The following is a 7,643-nucleotide window of genomic DNA, read 5'->3' on the forward strand; positions in this document are numbered from 1 at the left end:
TGCGATCCTCAAGAGGCAGTGTCTTCTCTGACCGCGCTGTGGAGAATGAGATAACCTGAGCGCAGAATTACTAATTTTGAATTTGGCTAATTAAACACAGTGAGATTAAACAATACTCAGAGTCCAGCTAGTAAAATGCCTGGCTAATACTAACCTGTGTAATGAAATTCAACCTACGCACTCCCATCAGCGTGCTTCTACGTGTACTGCATTGACCCACCGAGTCGCTGAGATAACGAACTTCACTGAGCTGCTGCTCGTGATGACAGGTGCCATAGGAGCGCTTGGCATGTGTCATCGCTGTGTTGTCAGCCTTATTCGATCAATCGCTTGTGGAGGTAGATGCTACTACCTTTTACGGACCGGGACGGTAAGGGTTGGCAAGGTCGGGTAGCTTAACCAAGGTCTCACAACAAGCGGCAGAGCCAGGACTCACACTTACACTGCCTCCTAGTAGAACAGTAGTGTTTCCTAGGATATAAAATTGAATATCTGTAGCATAGAATACATAACATTATTTTCAAGCTAAAAAATAGCTTCCCTATTTTTGTCTTAAGTGAATGTGGTATAGAAGACAAGGTTCCTTTCTTTTTCTTTCTCTTACTCTTTTTATATTTCACTTGTCTCGCTGGGGAGTTGTTCTTTCTGGTTCCTCTTAGTGATCACAAATAGTGAAGGAGAGAAATTTTTGGAGGGGAGCTACTTCTATGTTTAATTAAACCCTTTTCAACTTATTTTAAAACAAGTATAAAATACTACAGAAAGAAAAATTTGCATTCATGCTTTATTTAAGCAATATTTATGAGCAAGACACTGAAACTTGTTACTGAAAAATATACGTGGATGAAGTCAAACAAGATCTTGCTCCCACGTTGTTTGAAATCTAGTAGGACAGACTTTCCCAAATGGAGTATTTTATAAAAGTTAAAAAAAAGAAGTACGTGTCTTGTGGACCTAATAATGCAAATTCAAGAAAAATACAGATATATGAGTTCTATAAAACAATGTGAAGATAAAGTCCAGACTCTATTTAGAAGTACAAAATACTGAAAAAAAAAAAGCTAGTTCCTGCCTTTAAGAGGTTTTACTTCAATATATTTCATAATCTTTTCTTTAGAATTTTCATACTTCTGAGAGGAAAATTACAAAATATGTTGCAAAACGTGCCCTAATCTACAGAAATATATACAATTTTTTTCTCTACCTAGAAAATCGTTTGCATTAAGTAATGAACTTTCGGATGAGTGTTAACACCAATAATGTTTCTCATGGAAAAAATGTGTATTGAATAGATGAGATACAGGAAATAAAAAACAATGTGCTGCATTTCTTGCAAGTAGATGCTCTTTGTTGTGTAGGTTATATAATGTTATTGGTGAACATCCGTTAATAATAGTGGAAATAATTGTTTGTAGTTAATTGTAGGCCGTTTGTTTATCCCATATCCAACATGTTGATGAAGCATATAAAACTGTCAAAATAATTTAATGAGTTTCATCTGTGTTTTAAGAATGTAGGTTAAGGTGTGTGGTGAATAAGTCATCAACCCTTACCTGAAGCCTATAGTTTTACAGCATCATTATCATTGCATGATAATACTTATTAAGCACCCACCTGCTGGGGGTGTTGTGCTACACTCTGTTTAAATGATGTTAATGAGACCTTGCCATAAGAAAACATCTCAACGAGAGATTTAAAGTCCATCCTAATTCCAGTCCCAGTTGATAGTGACTACTGAATCATTATGTAAAAAGAATAAAACAAGCCCTGTAAAGATGGTGTAATTTGAAGTTCCTTGGGAAGGCCTCTTTCTCACACACTCCCAAATAATTTTCCCCTACCTATCCCAGTGCCTTAACAGTCTGCCAACAGAGATGAATTCTTTTGAGCTCATTATTTAGAGTTAAAATTCTCAAGGTGGGTAGAGAATGAGAGAGGGGGATGAAAATAAAAGGGGATAAATTTATCACATGAGGTACTTGGTATGAACCATAATACTAATACACCGTGAAGTGAAGCATCTGATCAATTTAACCCTCTGTTTCTGAGATTAAAAAACAAAAACATGCATATAAAACTCTCCCATCTAATCTCCCTAAATGAGATCACACATTAAATAATATTTGGCAGGGATGGGAACAGGAGGAGGAAGGGAATTTCAGTTATTAGATTATTACTGATCTTTACCATGAGCCAAAACCAAATCATTTTTATTTTTTATTTATTTATTTATTTTTTAAATTTAAGTGCAAAAGCATTGAAGAGCTTTACTACAAATTACAACCTAGAAACACGTTAACTGAACAATTAAAATTCATACAATCAGATTTAGATATATAACAACACAAAGTAGGAAGAGAATTACAGTACATTTACAACACAAGACAGATACATGAATTCATTAGAAAATACTGTAATAAATAATTCATGAATTATAGAGCAATTGATTTATGCATAAATATAACTAATTGCCTAACAATCAGTTTATATTAACAAAATCTGTCAAAATCAAGGCAGCGAGAGTTTTACTAAATTACTGCGACAATGGAAATACTGCCATTAAAAAACAAATACAAGTATTTGTACTGTAAACAACTAAAAAAATCAGTCTCACTAAAGTTAGTATACAATATAAAATTATCATTAGCTACCAGAAATGGTTTAAACAACTTTACTGAGCAGGAGTTTTCTAAAAACAGAGGCACTGTTTTTTCTTTGCCTTCTTTTTTTTTCTTTTTTTAAAATATAAAATACTTGAGGAACATTCAAATAAGTACAAAGCACATAATGGTTGCTTTCACCTTCATTAAAAGTCTGCTGAAACTGGATTTTTCAGAAAATTGTCAGTTAATAAGTAATAACTGGTAACTAAATTTACAAAGTACTTTGAAAGTTTAACATAGAGAATATCTTAATGGAATCACTGGGGGGGAAGAGGAACCCATAAATTTCCCTGCCTTTCCAAGTTTGTATAATCAAAAGGGAACTCAATAACTAGAAACATTTTGTTTCTTTTAAAAGTTAGGAGTTGATCATTACCTACAAACTATCAAAAAATATTTAATTTACTATTTCTGACCAAAAATAAATAATACAAGTACTAAAACGCGGCAAATTAACTATAATATTACCTATAAAACTACTGAGCACTGTGAAGTCAATAGCAAAATGATCCCTGATTTTATGAATCCTGTCAAGTTTTTGGTCAGGTCATCTTTTAAATGATATAAAAGTGTTCTGTAAGTATCCCTTTACTATAAACTTCTCAATCAATTTATTAATGTAAATATAGTGTGAGGAATAAAAAAGCTCAATACAATATAAATATTATGTAATGCCTTCAAGCCCCCAAATTTTTGCAAGTAAAATTCTGTATAAAGAGGTCAATAAAATTGTGTTGAAACATTAACTTTGCTTTTCACTGGGGGCGCGGGGGGCGGGGAGGGGAAATACATTAAATCATCCAAGTTCTGGCCCTCACAAAATATGGCTTAATTCTTTAAAAAGAAAGATGACCCTGACATCTGCTGTTTTGCAATCTATTATGTATACTTTCTTGGGGGGAAAAAAAAAGAGCGAGAGGATTCATACCCTAGCATGCAGGTAACATTAATTGCTGAAGAGGGTTCAGTATGGATCGAAGAGACCAAATATCTACTTGGTTGTGTATTTTCCTCTCTTCAGTTTCCTTATACATATGTAAGCAGTTTTTCAATGTAATAGCTGAAAATCTCTTTAGTATTACATGTATATGTGATTATTAGATACACACAAACACAAGTGTAAAAACACAAGTATTTGACAAGGTGCACTTATTTTTTAAATTCAGCTTTAAGTATTCCTTTTGGACTTAGGAAAACTGGCTTAGAAAAATGATCAGAACCTGACTTTTAACAGAGCAAAGGGGCACTCGGAGAAGTGTGAACATATGAAGCAAATCCCCAATCTTTATATGGAGGCACATGCTTTATAACATTTTACCACTAAAACGGCATACTCCATAAATCCAACATGGATACTCTGAACCACATTTTAAAACTGCTATATAAAAATTACTGGTCTCTTTTATGAGGCTAGTAAAAGTTAAAATGCACTGCCCAGCTTCTAACTGCCCAATTAGTAGAGTTTACATTACTGAAAGTTCAAAACAGCTTCAGTGTTAAATATTTGTAAATCCATTTAAGACCCTGAACAAACTGCAAATTTGGTTATTAGCAAAATGATAATGTATCGCCCACCAAAATGAAATCTGTAATTCATTTTGATAAACTGAAAATGTTTTGAAATGTCACAGCAGCAAATATACTATAGTTACACTGAGGTTTTTCAATAGTAGGAGTCTATCACAATCCTTAAAACTTAAACTAGTCATAACATCAACCAACCAGCACATTTAAACCAAAATGATCATTCTCAAGCTTTGTCTGTGCACATTATAAACATGCTCTAAGTTGCATTGCAACTTTCTTTTCTAATCTTACGCATGAGCTTATTTTTCAAATGAAAAACAAAATTAAATTATTTTAATAATTAAATTTAAATTACTTTTTGTTCTTAGTATTCCATCTTATGTTAAAGGATTTTATAGCTCCTGGGGTTAACAATGTGTCAGTTTTTTTCAAAAAGTGTATACCTTATAAACCCCAACTTCCTGCTAAAACAACTATTAAATGATAAATATTAAATTTCATTATACATATCATTTAAGGTTTTCTTGTCTATTCCTGGTGGATGCACTTGAGTGCATTTCATATTCATATTCTATATTCATAGAATGCACTGTAGTGTCCTAATACTGTATATATTAATTTTTCTTAGTATGGAGATAGCTGCGTATTTAAACTCTGATTGGTTGTTTGACGTACTTACAGTAACGGTAAGTATGTTAGGTAAAAATGTTTAAAAACTATTAATAGCATATTTCCATTATAAGATGGTTTAACTGAATGGCTGGGGTGGTCTTTCACCTATAAAAATGTTTCACTTGACAATTACTTGTTTTCCCACAACGCTTTATGCTATTGACTACTAAAGAAAACCTGAATCTTTTTCACCTATTTATACAAGGATTAAATACAAACTATCAGAATTAAGTAAGCAACTATATAATTCTGTCCACAGTGAAAACCCTGAATAAAACTTTTTTTCAAAAGGCAGGTAAGTGGTTTTTGAACTGCAAACTTTCATGTCTCCTGTCAGAGTGAGCATCTGTAATTCCCACGTGTGTGTATACAGACACACAAACACACACCTGTGCACACACACACACACAAACACACGCACATACACACGTACAAACACTTTCCTAACAAGTAATCTACACAGGCTTGCTGCTGTTTTTGCAGCTGCCAGTCCCTGAATCTGTCATACTATATAACCCAGTGTCTGGTACTCGGAGTTTCTTCGGAGGAGGAGTCTTCAGTGTTCCAGATCTTTCTTCTACCTTGTATTCTAAAGTGCCCTGAGGTACCCCATAAATTCCTTGTGCTTTGGAAGCACTCATTTTTCCACTCATTACCATTGCAATAGCCTCTTCCATTATTTCATGATCATACTGCCGATAACGGCCACGGTTTTTCCTGGGCTGCTTATTATCTTTTCGATCCAATCCATCTTCAGTATTTTCAGAGGTTCCATCAACTGTTCCATTTTTAGAATTAAGACACAAAGGAGAGAGGTCCCCGGGTAGAAAGTAAGAGTCAACACTTGAGTGAGTTACGGGCCCAGAACATTCTATTTTCTTCTGTTTAGGGAGTATATTTTTCAGTTTTTGGAGAGCTGATCCTTCTAGGACTGGAGAGGTTTTGGAAACTTGATACATAACATCCAGCAGACCAGGACCATCAGGTTGTGGTTTTGAAACAGAACTTACTCGTAGTTGAGGAATTTTTAACTGTACAGTAGGATGTGAAGTTTCATATTGTAGGCTTTCATTTTTTTCTTTAAATTGAGCAACCATCTTCTGTAGAGTTAACTGATGGAGGTAACTGGAAGCTGTTGGGAATCTTAATCCTGAGGTTTCAAGTAGATTGAGTTTACTTTTTTCTGTGCGCTCTGCTTGAGCTCTTGCCCACAGGGCTACTTTTTGCAGCACTGCACAAGTTTCTTCACTGTCTTTATATGAGTAACTATCATTGAAATCTCGAGTTTTGTTTTTAAAAGATGCAGGCTTCCCTGCTGGTAAGGCTTCTAAGTGGAGAAGTAAAGTTTTTTGAGGTATGCCTGCTTTATTTCTGTCCAGTGCTCCAGACTGAATGTCTTTCAAAGCTTTTGAGAGCAAACCATCTGCAAACTCAGCACTTCTTTCCACATAGTCCTCTCTGTTTCTCTGTAGTCTCCCAGCCATTGAATTTTCAGAAGGATCGCATATGGACGACTCTTCAGATTTTATGCTGGTTTTCTTTGTAGAGAGATCTAACACTCCATCCCCTTGCTGAGTATTTTGTTCTTGCATTCGATTCACAGTGAGGTCTAAGGGGCCTTCCTGTTCTTCCTGAAGGGAGTTTTCTGCTTGATTCATTTGAATACTTTTACATATTAGACTTGGTCCAATTGAACCATTTCTATTCTCTTGAATTTTACCACTTTTTGAAATATACTCAATTGCAAACTGACGTATCATCTTTTTCATTAATTCCTGAGCAACTAGGGGAATGTTAGGATCACAGTTCTGAGGAAGGTCTTTCTTTCGAAAGAGTGCATTTAGGTAATTTTCTGCTTGGCATTCAGTCTTTTCAGTGTTGGACTGGCCCTGAGATGATAGTTCCTCTGTTGGCGTTGACTGTGAAGAATCAAGAGATGGTAGACAATCCTTCAAATAAACTCAGGTCTCTTCGTAGCCGTGGTCCATAAAGCCCTTCTAAAATACTCTCAAAACCTACACAGTGCATGAGACGGTGGCGCCAAGAGTCGAGTTCCCGCCGGCATCCTCTCCTCTCCGCCGCGCACCGAGGGCTCCGGCACCGGGCGGCGAGGGCAGCGGCCACTCTCTCTCTTCCCTTGTCCATCCGCGTCCCGCGTCACACGCCCTCATTTACATACGAGCGGCGCAGGCACGAGGCAGGGGCGCGAGCCCCGGAGCGCCAAAAACAAATCATTTTAAGAATGAGACCAAGAATAGACTCATTTTGTAATGATCAAAGTTGAGGAGCAGAAAACAACCAGAGATGTGCTTTTCCTCAGTGAAGGCGGGAGGAAGCCAGGGGCAGGAGGGCAGTGAATCCCTTTGATACTGGGAGAAAACCAATTCCGAGAGAGCCAATCAGAGGGCACGGGAAGGGGCTGGAAATAAATGTCACCTCGACAAAACCTACCCACTTGTATCAAAGCTTGGCCCTGACTTCAAGGCCTTCATTCACAGCTAAATAGTTTCTGTTTTAATTTTATTAAAGTATACTAACGCATACATTTGTTATGAAAAAAATCAAGTCATACAAAATAATAATGAGGAACAAAAGTTCTCCACAGGTAATTACTTTTCACTTTTTTTTTTATTTCTTCCGGGGACTGCCTCCATATTTATAAATTAAAGGATCTCAATCACTAATTGTTTTATCAATTTTTGACATTGTGGATTCACTTATCTTATGACAGGTGAGGATTTAGATAATTTAAACTATTTCCTCTTAGTATTTTAGTTATTT

The 7,643-nt window shown here is 35.8% G+C and overlaps 1 long non-coding RNA gene and 1 pseudogene across 1 annotated transcript in view; both read right to left on the bottom strand.

Annotated features, from left to right (window-relative positions):
• Positions 1-61: 61 nt before the first annotated feature.
• Positions 62-7,643, bottom strand: part of LOC139039829 (uncharacterized) — a 64,931-nt gene continuing 57,349 nt past the window's right edge. The window contains exon 5 of the long non-coding RNA XR_011493037.1: positions 62-471. This is a non-coding gene — a long non-coding RNA (uncharacterized lncRNA). The remainder of the gene's footprint in view (positions 472-7,643) is intronic.
• LOC139039828 (ligand-dependent nuclear receptor corepressor-like protein) lies at positions 6,114-7,028 on the bottom strand (annotated as a pseudogene).

This window comes from Equus asinus, chromosome 12 (genome assembly GCF_041296235.1).
Source record: "Equus asinus isolate D_3611 breed Donkey chromosome 12, EquAss-T2T_v2, whole genome shotgun sequence".
In the NCBI taxonomy this organism is placed as follows: Eukaryota; Metazoa; Chordata; class Mammalia; order Perissodactyla; family Equidae; genus Equus; species Equus asinus.